The 17,994-nt window shown below is 42.7% G+C and overlaps 1 long non-coding RNA gene across 1 annotated transcript in view; it reads left to right on the forward strand.

Moving 5' to 3' along the window:
* Nucleotides 1–4,781: 4,781 nt before the first annotated feature.
* Nucleotides 4,782–17,994, forward strand: part of LOC142658016 (uncharacterized) — a 97,232-nt gene continuing 84,019 nt past the window's right edge. The window contains exon 1 of the long non-coding RNA XR_012850017.1: nucleotides 4,782–4,887. This is a non-coding gene — a long non-coding RNA (uncharacterized LOC142658016). The remainder of the gene's footprint in view (nucleotides 4,888–17,994) is intronic.

Below are 17,994 nucleotides of genomic sequence, written 5' to 3' on the forward strand. Positions count from 1 at the left end.
CTGGATTCTATGAAACTTGGAAGCTACCTTAGATAGAAAAGCTAGGGCTTGATTACTACCCTATCCTTTAATAGGGTACTATATGGGTGATTTACTGAGATGGACTATAATACGCTCACTCTCCTACTGGAGATGATGGAAACCAGAAAGACAGTATTGAGGGTTAGAATTCTAATGGGGATGCCAACCACAAGCTCAAATGGAGGGGATATAAGTGAATTAAGGACCAGATTTAGATCCCAAGGAGGAATCTTATAGTTTGACTGGAAGGGACCTGGATACTGTTTTGAAAAACCTCACTATCTGCAGATAATCTGCAATCCTAGACCCAAAAAGAGCACATAGAACGGATACCTGTACCTTAAGGCTACATTCACAAGAGCGTGAAAAATTTACGCGTGTAAAAAAACGTGCGTAAATCTGTGCGTTTTGCATCAGTGTACTTTGCGTGTGACATGTGTTTTTAATGCACTTGCAAGTATTTCTTTTTGAGTTTTTTTTCAATGTAACTTATGACACGGACAGCACACGGATGTGCGTCGGTGAGCTATCCGTGGTTTTCATGCACCCAGTCACTTCAATGGGCAACTAGGTGCGTGAAAATGCACCAATATAGGACATGCAGTGAGTTTCACGCAGTGGACACTCGCTGTGTGAACAGCCTGTAATAACGGGGTAGGGAGACAGACAGGTGAGCCCTAATCTACCCGCCACTCAGTCCCTGCCTACTTGCACGGCCCGTCCTAGGCGACGGCGTACAACTGGGCAACGGTCCCTACGCTCAATATGTGCAAGACAGATAAACAGACAAGGGTACACAGAAGCTAAGGGAAATGGGGCAGTTCAGGAGTAGTGAACGAGCCGAGTCAAACCAGGAGTGTACGAGGTACCAAATGCAGAGCAGGAGCGTAGTCAGTAAAGCCAGGGTCAAAATGAAGCAAGGTCAATAATAATAGCAGGAGCAGCAGAGCCAGGAAAAACAGGAAAATCACAGGCAAAGGACAAGCAACAACTGAAGGTATAAATAGACCGAGGGCGGGAGCTAGAACCGTCTGGCCAGGCTGTGATAGGTTCTCCCACTCCTCAGCCTCCCAGCCTGAGTGGTGGCAGATGGAGTCACTCTATCAGACCTAGGCACAGATGCAGACTGATTAACCACGGGCGTCGACACAGAAGCTGTGTCTGGCAGATCCTTTACACAGCCACACTGAAATCAATGAGTCCGTGTGCTGTGTGTTGTTTCAACGTACAGCACACGGACGAGAATCATGCTCGTCTGAATGTGCCCTAAGGGTACGAACACACAGGGCGGATACACTGTGTAAAAGTACACAGCGTATCCATCCCGGAAACCTGCAGGGAATTCCGCCCGAAAAACCGCCTCAAATTGTGGTACAGTTTTTCGGGTCACATGTCTGCTGCAGAAATCCTGCAGGAATTATTTAAAAAAAAGTTTATACTTACCCTGTTCTGAGCAGCCCCTCCTCCTGTGATGACGGTGTAGTTCATGTTAGCGCTGCAGTCCCGCCTCCTGTGATGACGGTGTAGTCCATGTGACCGCTGCAGCCCCGCCTCCTTTGATGACGGTGTAGCCTTTGAGCAGCAGTCACATGGGATGAAACTTCATCCCAGGAGGCCGGGCTGTGCTCAGAATAGAGGACTGCATTGCTAGGACTATGGCTGGGGGTAAATATAAGCTTTTTTTTTTATTAATTTGAAGTTAAAACAAATGGGTTTTTTTTCTTCTCATTTTTGATTTTTCAACAGAATTGCAACGTTTCCGTCACAAAAGTCGCAACACATGGTTCTTCGGATTTTACCTTCCCATTAAATTCAATGGGGAAAACCTGCAACAGAAGAGCAGCGATTCTGCAACATAAATTGACATGCTGTGGATTAGAATATTGAACCATTGGTTAATATATGAATGGTTTATCAGCTGATTTTTTTCTGCTGTGTGTGGATAAGATTTGTTCAAACTCTGCTGCTACTTTACTATGCTGCAGATTTTCCACATTGAAATCTGTTGCGGAAAATCCGCAGTCTATACACCTGTGTGTTCTTTCCCTTAGGGTGCTCAGGCCTCAGGTACAGACCTTTGTCCAGAACTAATTGCATGAAATACAGCACCTGAATAATTGGGACCTGGGTTGATCTAGAATGGTCTACCTCTGACCGATTTAGGAAGGTCTTCCAAATCCTGATATAGATCTTAGAGGTTATTACTTTTCTGCTTCTCAAGAGGGTAGAAACAGTGGCAGAATTACCGCTATAACAGCCGCTGTGGGGTACGCATGAGGGGGCCCATGCTGCCCGGCACATAACATAACATTTATGTGCCGGGCAGGGTGGCATGGTCCCCCTTTTCGGTGGGGACGCTAGCACAGGGTATCCGGGGTCCCAGGCAGCTGCAACATTCAATTCGATCTGCGTTCTTAGGACGCAGATACAATTGAATACTATGGCGGAGCAGCTGCCTGCTCTTCCATTCACTAGACTATAGGCCCTGATTAATAATGTCACTGGATCAGGCCAACCTACGCAAGGGTCCCATCTCGTTGTCTCATAGGCTGCAGAGCATCTCGGTTTATTACGGGAAGGGGGCTAGGTGAGTGCACTTTTTTTTATTTGTTTGGGGGCACTATCTACAAGGGGGGCTGTGTGGCACTATCTACAGGGTGGGTTGTGTGGCACTATCTACAAGGGGGTGTGGCACTGTATACAGAGAGGTGTGGCACTACCTACAACAGGATATGTGGCACTGTATACAGGGGGTGTGGCCCTATCTTCAATGAAATAAGTGGCACAGGGAGTGTGTGTGCCACTATTTACAAGGGGGGTGTAGCTATCAAAAGAAGAGTGTTGGAAACTTCCATTTCATCAAGACGTGCTATTGCAGAAAGGATTCTATCATCCACATCTGGGCCATTATATCTGACAGTGTGGCAAGTGAGAGCGACAGATTGATGAGCAGTGGCCTATCCAGCTTCTTGGTAGACATCTTGTTACCATCCAGAAAGCTATCTACAAACAAGGTGTAATCAAGATTATGGAAGAAATTTACTAGTTGGATGGCAGAAGCTGGTCATATCTCCATTACTGTGCCTGTTGTATTTCAGTTTCTATAGGATGGCTTTAAAAAAGGGTTGAAATTGAACACACAAAAGTTTCACATATCTGCAATTAATTGCAATTCTCCAATAAACCATTGATTACTACATTCTTTAAAGCCATAAAGAACATTAGGGCTTGTCATCTAAACATCTGTACCGGAGATTGTTGCCAGGAGTGGTTGCCTTAAGGACTTGGCCATCATTTCTGCCAAAAGTAGCATCTTCTCAAAACATTAATAGAGAATAATTTCTGCCTGTTTTCTTTCCAAATCCTGTAGATAAAGTTCAAGAAAAACTTAATTCACTTAAGGACCCAGGATGGGTCTTAAAGTGTCTAAAGACTCTCTAGCTCGATGTATCAAGTCTACCATAATAGAAGCCTATGATCTGGGCGGTTCAGCACCTTCTTTTACGGTCAGAGCTCACTCAACACGCTCAACCGCTGCCTCATGGGCAGAAATAGCTCAAGTTTCTCTGTTGGAGATTTGCTCTGCAGCTTCCTGGTCTACACCTTCAACATTCATCAAGCACTACAGGCTCGACATTGAGGCTTCTAGTGGTTCTGCCTTTGGCACAGGGGCCCTTAACGCAGTTGTTCATGAGTAATCCCCCCTTTGTTTTCTATTCAATTCCCATTGGTGCTGCCATAGGACGATGAGGAAAGTTAAAATTTGTTATTACCTGTAATCTTGCTTTCCTCGAGTCCGTAGGCAGCACATGTACGTATACCATCCCTATAAAATTGTTTGCAGTAGTATTTTGGTTTCGTCTCTATTTATTACACATAGGGCTGTCTGTGTAGGAGGTTCTTATACTAAGAGCAATTAATTATTCTAATATTATTACCCTTCTAGGTGGGCTGGTCTAAGGGTGGGATCAAGAGTTCAAGAAATCCCGTTGGTGCTGCCGTAGGCCGATGAAGAAATTAAATTTGTAAATTTCACCACTACATTGCTTTAATTCCTGTGAAACGCCTAATGGGTTAAGAAACGTTCTGAATGCTGTTTTGAATACATTGAGGGTGCAGTTTTTAAAATGGGCTGATTTATGGGGACTTTCTAATATATAGGCCCCCTCAAAGTCACTTCAGAACTGAACTGTTGTCTGAAAAAATTGCCTTTTAAAATTTTCTTGAAAAAGTGAGAAATTGCTGCTAAAGTACTAAGCCTTGTGATGTCCTACAAAAATAAAAGTATATTCAAAAAAACTATGCAAACATAAAGTAGATATATGGGAAATCTTAACTAGCGACTACTTTGTGTGGTATTACGATCTGTTTTCCAAGCAGATACATTTACATTTAGAAAAATGCTAATTTTCTTAAAATGTTGGTGTTTTTCACAAATAAATATTGAATTTATCGACCAAATTTTTTTCACTAACCTAAAGTACAGTGGCGTAGCTATAGGGGTCGCAACTGCGACTGGGCCCCCAGCTAGGGGGGCCCGCAGGCCCCCCCTCACCACAGTAGCACAGTAGTGCTACAATGATTACTCTGCATTGCTTGGTCCCTGCTGGGGTACAAAAGAGACCCAGCAATGTATTTTAAAGAATTGGTGGAAGCTCGGCGGTGAAATAGTCATTGCACGGAGGGGGAAGACTTTTGCCTGCCCACTGTGCTGTAAAGGTCAATCAGCTCGCTTCTAGCTGTTCTGTTTCCCTCTTCCTTGTGGCCTGTGCAGAGGGAAAGGAATGGCTACAGCAAGAAGATCGTGTGTGTGCGGTCTCCTCCCAGGAATCCGGACTCCTGCTGCTCTCTGACCCCACACCCGATGTATGTAAGTAGCTGCTATTAATGCAGCTATTAACCCCTTCACTGTGTAGGTCTGTCATGCTGAGCAGTCACACTTCAGGGCTGACTGTTTAGCATAACAGACAAAGTCTGTCTATCTATCCACTGGCGTAGCTATAGGGGTCGCAGCGGTCGCAATTGTGACTGAGCCCCGAAGCCAGGGGGGCCCACAGCCCCCCGCACCACATCAATAAAAAGTTACTATAGTAACTCGGGCCGCGGGCCCCTGTTACTAAAGTAACAGACTGTACTTACCTCCCTGGTTCCGGATCGCAGCGGAGGTCCTGACGTCAAGCGCTGTGCGCAGCGCATGACATCACAGCGCTATGCGCCGCGCACAGCATCGAGACGACAGAACTACAGCCGCGGCTGAAGAGGGAGGTAAGATTAGCCCTGACTGGCGGGGTTCAACTCCCAGGACCCGCCAATCAGCTGTTTTGAAGGGGCCGCAGCACTCGTACGAGAGCTGCATCCCCTTCATTCCGGTCACTTCATTCCGGTCACACTGTGAATCGGTGTCGGCGATTCACAGTGTGAGCGAGTAGTGAAATGAAGGGGAAGCAGCTCTCGTACGAGTGCTGCGGCCCCTTCAAAACAGCTGATTGGCGGGTCCCGGGAGACGGACCCCGACACATCAGCTATTGATGGCCTACCCTAAGGATAGGCCATCAATGTTTAGGGACTGAACAACCTCTTTAAGCCTACGATGTAGCAGACTTAGGGGGCCCATGAGACAGGATCAGATTGTATGATCCTGTCTGCTGGGCCCTGTATCTAAGCCAATCACATGGTAGGCTTAGATACATGGCCCATGTGTGATCCTGTCTGATGGGCCCTGTATATAAGCCTACCACACTGTAGGTTTAGATACAGGGCCCCAGCACACAGTAATCTTATACTGCATAAGATTACAGTCTGCTGGACCCTGTATCTAAGCCTACCTTGTGGTAGGCTTAGATACAGGGTCCCACAGACAGTATCACACATGGGCCCTGTATCTAAGCCTAACACATGTGTTACTAATCGTTTTTTTGTGTGTTTTCTTACAGGTTCGGTCGTTGGACAACGTCGGATTCCAGGACTACTTCGATGACGGCTTTTTTTTTTTTTATTATCAATAAAATGGTTAATGAGGGTTGTGTTTTTTTTTTATTTCAATAAAATATGTTTTCTATGTCTTTGTGTTTTTTAAACTATATTACTTAGTAATGGCCGCCGGCTGATTGACAGTGTCCATTGCTAAGGCGGGGCTTAGTGTTAGCCGATGCAGAGGCGAACACTAACCCCCTTTATTACCCCGGTACCCACCGCCACCAGGGGTGCTGGGAAGAGCCGGGTACGATCCAGTACTTGACCATCTGTAGTGATGGTCGGCCACTGGGGTGGCCGCAGGCTGGTATTATCAGGAGGGGAAAGGCCAAAAACAGTGGCCCTTCCCACCCTGGTAATGCTAAGCTGCTGCTGCTGCTTTATTGTAATTGGCTGGTTATGAAAAATGGGGGGGACCCCACGTCATTTAAAAAAAAAAAATAATAATAATAATAATTGGAAAGAACGATGTCAGGTCCCCCCCCCCAATTTTCATAACCAGCCAGATACAACACAGCAGCAGCAGGCAGCATTACCAGGGTGGTAGGTGCCACTGTTTTTGGCCTTCCCCAGTCTAATACTACCAGCCTGCGGCCGCCCCGCTGCCTGACCGTCACTACAGATGGTCGGGTACTGGTTCGTACCCGGCTCTTCCCAGTACTCCTGGTGGCGGTGGGTACCGGGGTAATAATGGGGGTTAGTGTTGGCCTCTGCACCGGCTAACATTAAGCCCCGCCTTAGTAATGGAGGTTGTCAATCAGCCAGCGGCCATTACTAAGGCGGTGATAATAAAGTTTAAAAAGATACAAGCACATAGAAAAAATATTTTATTGAAATAAAAAAACACAACCCCCATTAACCATTTTATTGAGAATAAAAAAACGCCGTCATTGAAGTCGTCCTCGAATCCGACGTAGTCCAACCACCGAACTTGTAAAAAAACACAAACACACAAAAATAATCAGTAACACATAAAGACGCAAAATTATTATTCTTACCTTACCTGGGTCCAGCGCTGGAGCTGCAATGTCAGCGAGCTGAGTCCTGTATCTAATCCAATCATGTGTGATACTGTCTGCTGGGCCCTGTATCTAATCGTATCATGTGTGATACTGTCTGCTGAGCCCTATATCTAATCCTATCATGTGTGATACTGCCTTCTGAGCCACTGTATCTAATCCTATCATGTGTGATACTGTCTGCTGGGCCCTATATCTATTCCTATCATGTGTGATACTGCCTTCTGAGCCACTGTATCTAATCCTATCATGTGTGATACTGTCTGCTGAGCCCTATATCTAATCCTATAATGTGTGATACTGTCTGCTGAGCCCTATATCTAATCCTATCATGTGTGATACTGCCTTCTGAGCCACTGTATCTAATCCTATCATGTGTGATACTGTCTGCTGGGCCCTATATCTATTCCTATCGTGTGATACTGCCTTCTGAGCCACTGTATCTAATCCTATCATGTGTGATACTGTCTGCTGAGCCCTATATCTAATCCTATAATGTGTGATACTGTCTGCTGAGCCGCTGTATCTAATCCAATCATGTGTGATACTGTCTGCTGGGCCCTATATCTAATCCAATCATGTGTGATACTGTCTGCTGAGCTGCTGTATCTAATCCTATCATGTGTGATACTGTCTGCTGGGCCCTATATCTATTCCTATCATGTGTGATACTGCCTTCTGAGCCACTGTATCTAATCCTATCATGTGTGATACTGTCTGCTGAGCCCTATATCTAATCCTATAATGTGTGATACTGTCTGCTGAGCCGCTGTATCTAATCCAATCATGTGTGATACTGTCTGCTGGGCCCTATATCTAATCCAATCATGTGTGATACTGTCTGCTGAGCTGCTGTATCTAATCCAATCATGTGTGATACTGTCTGCTGGGCCCTATATCTAATGCAATCATGTGTGATACTGTCTCCTGAGCCACTGTATCTAATCCCATCATGTGTGATACTGTCTGCTGAGCCACTGTATCTAATCCTATCATGTGTGATACTGTCTGCTGAGCCACTGTATCTAATCCTATCATGTGTGATACTGCCTGCTGAGCCACTGTATCTAATCCTATCATGTGTGATACTGTCTGCTGAGCCACTGTATCTAATCCTATCATGTGTGATACTGTCTGCTGAGCCACTGTATCTAATCCTGTCATGTGTGATACTGTCTGCTGAGCCAATGTATCTAATCCTATCCATAGTTTATAGGGTCGTAGTGCTATAGATAGGTTATCTCCTATACACACATACAATTTTTTTGGGTGGACATATATGTATTGGGGCTATTTCCCCTGACATTTTAAGTCCTTAGTGACGCCCCGGCTACTAGTGCTGCATTGTTGGGTCACTTAGGAGACCCAGCAATGCAGCTGAAAGCTGCGGACCGTCGGCCATGAGAAGTTTGCGGGGGGGGGCCCAATAAGAACTTTTGCATCGGAGCCCATGAGCCTTTAGCTACGCCCCTGCTAAAGTACAATATATCATGAGAAAACAGTCTCAGAATCGCTTGGATAGGTAAAAGCTTTCCAAAGTTATTACCACATAAAGTAAAGGCCCTATTACATCGACCAATTTTGGCAGGTGCAACGACCGCCAATCAACGAGACAGCTTGTTGATCGGCGCTCGTTTGCTCTTGTCACAAGGAGCTATGTATGTGGACGAGCAATCGTTACTCCGATCGCTTGTTCCTGTACATTATCATGTCGGCAGCGCATCTCCGTTTAAACAGGGATATGTGCTTCCGTTTTTTTAAACTATACGATCAGCAGATGAACGAGCATTTGCTTGTTCATCTGCTGATCACTGCCCTGTTTACACACGGCAATGAGCATTCTATGAACGCTTGTCTGCCCAATAATTGCCCAGTGTAAAACTCCCTTTACGTGTCAGAATTGAAAAAATCAGCTATGTTACAAGGCCAAAACAGGCTGCGTCCTAAAGGGGTTAAAGGTCTGGTCAATATTATAAATTGGAAAAGCTGTCCCAGTATTGTTAAGCAATTCTATCTCAGGCGCTATTAAAGAGGATCTGACACTAATTTAGTAATGCCCAAACTCTAGCTAATCCAATAGGCACTGTCACACTGATAATGCTAGTGAAAATTGTGTCCCAAAATGTTTATTATTTTAAAAGTTATGAGCTTTTTTCTAAACATGTAAATGGGCCTATACTTGAGAAATGGGTGTCAACACCGACGATTCTCCTGAGATGTAGCTATTTCACAGTCTCTGATGCTTACCTGTCAGCATGAAGCTGCTTCACACAAAGTGTAAGAGACTGAGGCTGGAGGAAAGGGGGATCACTAAAAACAGCTATATCTTGGGCTGTGGACCACTTAGGACAGTTGCTATGAGATCTTTCATATGGCACCAGGATTGCCGTTCTAGCTGTGAAACAACCAGAGATATCACCAGTTGAAAACAGTTGGGAATGAACTAGTGACAGATAACCTAAGTCCTGAATGTCAGGAATCCCCACAAAAGTTCTAAGGACTAGGTCGTCTTCCTTCACTAGGGACGAACAGAAGGTGAATTGAGCAAATTCTTTCACCTCTAAGGGTTCTGGTATAGCCCAATGAAGTGACAAATTTAGACGGAGGTGTTCTGCCAGCGAGACCCACTCTCAACATTTGGAGTTCCCTCCATTTACCTCTTGGAGAATGTCAGGGCCCCCCATAGCAATCGCTTGGGGGACACATGGTATCACAGCCCCACATAATTTTTATGATTCAAAAGGTTGGTGGTTTCTGGTTTGGTTTCTTCCTCCCCATCCGTCTTTTATTATCACAGTTGGTACTTACCTGCATGGGTCAGGTTGAGGTCAGCTGTACAGGAATGTACGAGCAGGTTCTGGAAGCCCGCGCTTTTTACTGATTGGATAATGAGCAGCAACGGCGGGAAGATTTCCTGTTTAAATTCTGGTGTCCGGCAGTGTTTCGGGCCGTTTGAAGAAGATTCAAGACAAGCCATGGAGGACCTTATGCAACAGCTACTACAGAGAGCGGAGTCATCGGGCGGTGAGGAATGGCTAAGAAGATGCCTTAATGTAGCAGAGCTGCCGCCGGAACAAGGAGGAAGACTACCACAGGATGTGACTGAGCGGAGTGAGGCGGTTACAGAGGAGGAGCCGGGCCTTACAGAGACTGACAGGAGGCCGACCAAGAGGACAAGGAGGAGTACATCAGGGTATATGTAAGCTGGGCAGAGTACATCAGGGTATATGTAAACTGGGCGGAGTGCATCAGGTCATAATAGGATGATGTAATAAATGGGGTCAATGAATAATCCATGGATTGGTGTGGTCGCTTTGAACCAATCCTTTATACACAGGCCGGGTTTATTGGGTATTATACAAAATATCTGCGCTCCAGTATTGCCTTATATTTGACTTCTTCACTAGCCCTATAAGCCGCACAAGGCCCTAAAGTTTCCTCATCTCCGCTGTGTCTACGGGGTCCACCTGTGGGGTCCAGCAAATGACGATTTGGGGTATTTAGTGAAATTCTACTGGACCTAAAAATTAGTCTGAGCCGTCAGTTAGAATCATTTTGCATCATTGCGTTTTGAGAGTCATAACGTGTTATTTTTCCGGTGACGGAGCTGTGTAAGGGCGCGTTTTTTGTGGAACGAGCTGTCATTTTTATTGGTTCCATTTTGGGGTACATGCGATTTTTTTATCACTATTTATTCCATTTTTTGGGAGATGAGGAAACCAAAAAACAGCAATGCTAGCACATTTTTTTTTTACAGCGTTCACCGTGCAGTATAAACAACATGTTAACTTTATTCTGCGTGGCGATACGATTATAGCGACACCAAATTTATTTCATTTTTTTACGTTTCACTACGTTCCCACATTAAAAATACTCTTTTCTAAAAAAATCTTGTTTTAGTGTCGCCATTTTCTGACAGCCATAACTTTTTTATTTTTTCGTTGATATTGCTGCGGGACGGCTTGTTTTATGCGTGACGAACTGTAGTTTCTATTGGTACCATTGTGTGTTACTTGCAACTTTTTGATCGCTTTTTATTACATTTTTTTTGAGACAAGATGACCAAAAAATAAAATACTGTCATTGTTTTTTATTAAAATTTTTTACGGTGTTCACCGTGCGGTAAAAATAATGTGCAATTTTTATAGATCAGGCCGTTCCGAACGCGGCGATACCTATTATGTATAGTTTTTTTTCATATTTTCATTTTTTTTCTAATAATAAAGGAGTTGATCAGGGAAACAGGGCAAGTGTTGTTTTTATTATTTATTTATTAACTTTTATTTTTCTTTCTCTTTTTTTAAAAAATTTTTTACTTTTTCTTTTACACTGACCTGGGGACTTGAAGATCTGGTCTTCTGATCCCCGCTACGATGCACTGCACTACTTATGTAGTGCAGTGCATCGCAACTGTCATTCTTCATTTGACAGTTAGTGTATTAGGTCCTGCCTCGGGCAGGACCTAATAGGCTACCGTACCTTGGCAACCAGGAAGCCTAGTAACGGCTTCCTGGTTGCCATAGCAACAATCGCCACCCGCGATCCATCGCGGGGGGTACAGAGGGAGCTCCCTCCCTCTGTAAACCACTTCAATGCGGCGGACGTCATTGACAGCCGCATTGAAGGGGTTAAATGGCTGCGATCTGCGGTAACAGCCATCGCAGCCATTGTAGCGGCATGTCAGCTGTGTATAACAGCTGACAGCCGCTGAAGATAAAGCGCGCACAGCTCCTGTGCTCGCTTTATCTGCTGGGCGTAACTGTACGCCCGAGTGCGGGAAATCACTTGCTATTTGGACGTACAGTCACGCCCGTGTGCGGGAAGGGGTTAATGAAGCAACTTGCAAATGGTTTAGTAATTGTAGGTGTAAACACGAGTGTTCCTTTTGTGGGGGCGCTCACCCCATGTGTAGATGTTTCAAAAAAGCAGGTCAATCAAGTCAGCAACAGCCAAGTACCAAGGAGTTGTTATCAAAAAGTATGGACGCCAGTGATTCTAATAAGAATGCGCCCACGGCTCCAGCGTTACCCAGACAGGGAGAAAGCGGAGCTCATTTGTAAGGGTTTCAATGAAGGTTTTGAAATTCCAATGTTTATTGGTCATGGCTGCTCCTGGGTTGAAAATTTGAAATCAGTAGATATGCATAAAGCTATTGTTAGGGAAAAGTTGTGTAAAGAATTAGTTAGGCAGGATCGCTGGCCCATTTAGTACTCCTCCATTTAGTAACTTCAAGTTATCACCTTTAGGTGTAGTTCCTAAAAAGAAGGCTGGGTCTTTTAGACTAATTCATCACCTTTCTTACCCGGAGAAGACGTCTTTAAATGACGAGATAGATAAAGGAAGAGCGTCAGTTGCATATGCTTCATTTGATCAGGCAGTGGCTTTATTAAGACAGTTTGGCCACAAAGCTCTATTAGCTCAGGCTGACATAAAATCAGCTTTTAGATTATTACCAGTTAAGTCTAGTGGCTTTAACTCTTTAGGTTTTCAGTTTGATGATGCATTTTATTTTGACAAATGCCTCCCGATGGGATTCTCAGTATCCTGTCATTATTTTGAAGCTTTTTCTACATTTTTGCATTGGGTAGTTCAGGAACAGATGCCTAATGGAGGTATATTACATTATTTGGATGATTTCTTGTTTGTTGGTTACGCTGATTCGTTTTCATGTTTAGAGTTATTAGATAAATTTATTGAAGTTGCTAGTTTACTTGGTTTATTAAATTTTGCTACCAGAGTTATTCCAATGGGACGCGTTTTTTCTAAGAGACTTTATTTTGCTACGCGGGGTTTGAAGTCGCCTAGGGCTCATATCAGATTATCGAGATACTTGAAAGACGATCTGGGAATTTGGCTTGAATTTTTTGAGCAAATTCAATGGTCCCAGTTGCTGGCAGCAAGATTTTGAAGATTCAGACTCGCTTTGTTTATTCACGGATGCAGCAGGTAAGTAGTGGCTATGGAGCATACTGGTGTGGTTGATGGTCGGCAGAGACTTGGCCGGATTCTTGGATATTGAATAAAGTTAACAAGAATATAGTGTTACTCGACCTTTTTCCTGTGCTAGTTGCTATTGTAATTTGGGGTTTTGAATTTAAAAATAGAAGGATTTGTTTGTTTACAGACAACAAAGGAGTTGTATTTGCTATAAATACATTATCATCAAAATGTGATCTTACCACTAAGCTGTTAAGACATTTGGTATTGTGTTGTTTATCTTTTAATATATGGTTGAAAGCGAGATATATTGAAGGAAGAAGTAATAATTTAGCAGATTCTCTGTCTCGTTGTCAGTGGCAGAAGTTTCGAGAGCTGGCTCCGGAGGCAGAGGGGATCTCATGCCCAATTCATTTGTGGGACTTGATCTGGGATTGATTTCTTCTAATATTAGAAATTCATTAGCACCAAGAACATGGGCTGAATATTCAGCTGCATGGAATGATTGGCTTTCCTTTTGTGCAAATTTAGAGGTCGATTATTTACATGATGAGGTTAGTTTATTTTTATTATTTATCTGTGATTTAATTCAGAATGAATTTTCTGCGTCTTACATTTCAAAAATCCTGGCAGGAATCTCATTTTTTAGGAAATTATTGGGTTCACAACCAATCAATTGTTTTCCAGTCATGCAATTACTGAAGGGTTATCGGAGGAATTTTTCTTGCTCAGATGGTAGGAGACCTATTTCTGTTGATCTTTTGAGTAAGTTGTGGTCTGCTTTGGAGCAGATTTGTTTTGATAGTTTTGAAGCTTGTTTATTTCGCACAGCGTTTGTAGTCACCTTCTTTGCAGCATTAAGAATAGGTGAATTAGTATCAATTAATAAAAAAGTTAGTTCTGGTTTAGATTGTAAAGACGTTCAGTTAAGAAGTTCGTTTGTATCTATTTTCTTGAGAAAATCAAAAACGGATCAGTCTGGTTATGGTTTCGTCTAAATAAGTTCGAAGGCTCTGAAATTTGTCCGGTACTAAATATTCAGGAATGGTTTAAAATTAGACCTGCAGTTAGTCCCCCTTTTTGTTACACCAGGATATGTCTCCATTAACTAGGTTCCAAATTACTTCAATTTTTAAGAAATGTTTAGTTTTGTTAGACTTGGGTGATTTAACATTTTCATCCCATTCTTTTAGAATTGGGGCTGCTACGGAAGCAGCCAGATTAGGTTTGGATGAATCAATAATTAAGCGTATAGGTAGATGGGAATCAAACAGATTTAGACTATATATTAGACCGGACTTGTTGATTATGAATTAATTATTATTTCCTTTAGGTAAAAAATTAGTGGTCTGGATAGTTGGCCACTCTTATCTTTTGGGCTCAGAAGAGAGCAAGCAAGCTGAGTTATTCAGAGAATTTATCTTTTGATCCGAATGTTTTTAATATTTTTTGGTGGGGTATAAGAGAATTACAGTGGAAGAGAGTTATGGCTGAATTGAAGAAACTGAATTCGTCTTGGCCATGTCCGGACATTTTAATAATTCATATCGGTGGTAATGACATTGGAAAAGTTAGGACATTAGAGCTAATTTGGGAAATGAGAAGGGATTTAGCTGTAATACAATGCATGTTTCCCAGTTCTGTTTTAATTTTTTCGGAAATTGTTCCTCGATTATTATGGACAGGTAAGGTATGTTCATATTTAGAGAAAATAAGAAAGAGTCAATCGAGCAATAGAGAAGTATTTACCCTCTTTAGGGGGTTTTTCATACATACATATTGATCTGGAGGGTTTTACCTCAGGCCTTTATAGGTCAGATGGTATTCATCTTTCTGAAGTGGGGATTGATATTTTTAATTTAGGGCTGCAAAATGTTATTGAAAAATGGCTGCGATGTTTGGGGGGTGGGGGGGCATGTATCGATGATTCATGGCTTGTGGGGTTTAGTCTCCCAGCTAATGCTGGGGGGACTTGGTTCAATAATTTGATGATGATTGATTAATGAATTTTCAATAATTTTATGGTTATGTTGTATTGAATTATTTATTCTTGGGTAACCCTTAATAAACATCTCGGCCTATATTTCCAATTATAAAGTTGTGGTTGTCATTTATTTGTATGTTTATATGTTGGGGTTTGTGTTACCATGTCAGGGCCCCCCATAGCAATCGTTTGGGGGACACATGGTATCACAGCCCCACATAATTTTTATGATTCAAAAGGTTGGTGGTTTCTGGTTTGGTTTCTTCCTCCCCACCCCTCTTTTATTATTACAGTTGGTATTTACCTGCATGGGTCAGGTTGAGGTCAGCTGTACAGGAATATACGAGCAGGTTCTGGAATTTTCCACCTTGTGCTCGTGAAGCCCGCGCTTTTTACTGATTGGATATTGAGCAGCAACGGCGGGAAGATTTCCTGTTTAAATTCTGGTGTTCGGCAGTGTTCCAGGCCGTTTGAAGAAGATTCAAGACAAGCCCCGCCCAGCCCTCCCCTTTTTTAAAAGGGTTTCCCTGTCGCGATGTTTACTAGTGGAGTTTAGTCTCCCAGCTAATGCTGGGGGGACTTGGTTCAATAATTTGATGATGATTGATTAATTAATTTTCAATAATTGTATGGTTATGTTGTATTGAATTATTTATTCTTGGGTAACCCTTAATAAACATCGCGGCCTATATTTCCAATTATAAAGTTGTGGTTGTCATTTATTTGTATGTTTATATGTTGGGGTTTGTGTTACCATGCAGAGGACCAGACGACAGCCTCAGAGTCCCAATCTATCTTCCCATGGAACGTGCAGTGTTACGTGCAAACACACTACTTGGGCACAACGGCCCATTACAAGCTAACATTTATGATGCCTTGTGAAATTCTTTACAATCTATAGATGCTATAAGACATTGGAGCCTTATTTTTACTCTTAAGGCCTGTTCACAGAGTTTTTTGCAGGAAGATTTTTACCTGCCAGCACTCTTTGTAGCATTTTTCAGGCGCAGCCAATGAGCACCGTGGGCAAAAAACGCAGCGAAAACCGCTTTCTCTGCCTCCCATTGATGTCAACGGGAGGTCAGTGATGGAAACTCCCAAAGAAAGGGCATGACACTTCATTTGCGGGAAAAAACACCCCCACCTCTTACTAAAATCAATGGGAGGCATTTTTGGCATGGTTTCCACGTCGGAAGAAGTGCCAAAAAACTCTGTGTGAACAGGGCCTTAGGAAGCAGACAAGATTTATGCAAGGAGGTATGCACATCTCTCTTAACCACCCAGGAAATTTCGTTTCATTGCTAATGTTATCCACTTCCATTTTATTTTTTTTGGAAGATTTGAAAGTTGCAAATCTTTCCAGTATACTTTTTGTGTACGTTCTGGTTATGAATTTCAAGACCCATGCAAAGTACATACTGCCATGTTAAATTAGACTAAACATGGAGGTGTAAATGCAATCCAAGATTAATTGCTTTACATACATAATATTAAGGGCTATGTACACCTTTGAAATCGGTTTTTTTTTTATTTACAAAAAAACAACGGTCTGGTGCAGCTTCAAAATACTGTATTAAAAATTATTTTTAGTTTGAGATACAGCTGCTATGTATACACAGCAGCTGTATCTGGTAATGAAACCTGTATGTCAGGTCCACGGGACTGACTGGTTCAGTGTCAGCAGGTCCTGCATGCCTGACACGCAGAACCGAGCCGCTATCAATCACATATAAGTTCATAATTTATATGGTGGATCCGGTGTGACTTGCTTTCACTGAACCAGTCAGTCCCGAGGACCTGATGGATTCAGGTCTAAGCGTACAATACAGCTTCTCTAAATACAGAATACAAAGCAGCTGTATCAAAAGGTAAAAATAATTTTTAATAAAATGTATTTTGAAAGTTGCATCATTCAGATATTAAAAAAAACAAAAAAAAAAACACAGGTGTACATAGTGTTATGGAAATGCAGGTTTAAACGATTTTCCAAAGGCTGCAGATGTCTGCCAGGAGAGAGGGCGAACGTAAAACCACAACTTCAAATCCGTAACCACTCTGATCGACAGAGTTTAAGGCTACTCTAAGGTGTTCACCAGAGCTGACCGCAAGGTGGGATGGTCTTTGCTGCTTAGAGCCCAGGTTGTTTTAGCTGAGTACTATGTTAGATTAGAGGTGCAATGCAGGCAAACCTGAGCTGGAAACCAGACAGCAAGAGGATTAACTGAAAGTCCAAAACTAGAGCAAGGGGTAATTAGGCAAATAAAAGCTCAAAACCAGCACTTCTAAAGGGTGTCTGTGGTGTTGTACAAAATATCCGCACTCCAGTATTGCCTAATCTTTGACTTCACTAGCCCCATATGTAGCACAGACCCCAAAATGTAATCATTTTCGCTGCATTTACAGGGTCTACCAATGGGGGCTGCAAATGATGACGTGGGGTTTTCGGTGAAGAACTGCTGCACATATAAAATTAGTCTGGGCCGTCGTTTTGCATTATTGCGTTCCAAGAGTCATAACTTTTTATTTTTCCGTTGACGACATTGTGAGTGCTTGATTTTCATGGAACGAGCTGTCGTTTTTATTAGTATCATATTGGGGTACATGCGATAATTTGATCAGTTTTTATTCCATTTTTTCTGAGGTGAGGAGACCAAATACCAGAAATTTTCACTATATTTTTTACCGGCGTTCTCTGTGCAGTATAAACACGTTTACTTTATTCTGCGGTTTGATACGATTATGGCAATACCAAATTTATATAGTTTGTTTTACTACTTTTACAAAAAAAAAAACTTTTTTTCTAAATAAAATGTTTTCGTGTCACCATGTCCTGAGAGCCATAACTATTTTTTTGTCGACGGAGCTTTGTGAGGGCTTGTTTTTTGCGTGACACAGGTCGTTTTTATTGGTACCATGTTTGGCTACGTGTGACTTTATTCCATTTTTTGGGGAAACAACGTGACCAAAAAAGGAAATTCTGCCATTGTTTTATATGGTATTTTTTTTTACGGTGTTCACCGTGCAGGATAAATATATTTTTTTTTAGGTCAGGCCAATACG

Source organism: Rhinoderma darwinii, chromosome 7, assembly GCF_050947455.1.
Source record: "Rhinoderma darwinii isolate aRhiDar2 chromosome 7, aRhiDar2.hap1, whole genome shotgun sequence".
In the NCBI taxonomy this organism is placed as follows: Eukaryota; Metazoa; Chordata; class Amphibia; order Anura; family Rhinodermatidae; genus Rhinoderma; species Rhinoderma darwinii.